This window comes from Corvus brachyrhynchos, unplaced genomic scaffold (assembly GCF_000691975.1).
Source record: "Corvus brachyrhynchos isolate BGI_N302 unplaced genomic scaffold, ASM69197v1 scaffold340, whole genome shotgun sequence".
NCBI classification, from domain to species: Eukaryota; Metazoa; Chordata; class Aves; order Passeriformes; family Corvidae; genus Corvus; species Corvus brachyrhynchos.
The window spans coordinates 1014963-1015618 of NW_008235987.1; positions in this window are offsets into that span (position 1 = coordinate 1014963).

The window sequence follows — 656 nt, forward strand, 5'->3', positions numbered from 1 at the left end:
TCGCCGTCTTCGCTGCTGCCTGCAAGGAGCAGAGAGAGCCATGAGAGGGTCCTGGCCCCCCGCGGGACACCCGGCCCTTCGCAGGGGTCACTGTCCCCACGGGGCACAAGGACAGGGTGTCCCGTGGCTCTGGGACATGGCAGCTCCCAGCAGGGACAGTCCTGGGCACCCACAGGGCAGCATCCCGAGGGGGACTCACCTCCTATGGAGTCCATGTCCGAGTCGGAGACGTGGGTGATGGAGAACCGGGACACCGGGGCGGGTGACACCGTGAACCGGGAGAACTGGATGGGCAGCACCTGTTTCTGCGCCGGCACCAGGGCGGGCAGGGCGGGCACGGCCGCGGGGGGCTCCGCCGGCGTCCCCGGCAGCGAGGCCACCAAGGACGGCTTCACTGGCATCAGCGGGAAGTCGTCATCCCACTCAAAGCCACCACCTGGGATACAGAGTGAGGGGGCTGAGCCCACTGCGAGGGTTCCACCATAACCTCTGACCCCATCACCCCATAACTGGCCCCCCATCATCCCATAACCACTGTCCCCATGACCCGATAACTGCCTCCCCATCATCCCATAACCGCTATTCTCCCACCACCCCACAACCACCAGCCCCATGAGCTCCTGGTCTCTTACTCTCTTCCGAGGCGTTGCCACCTG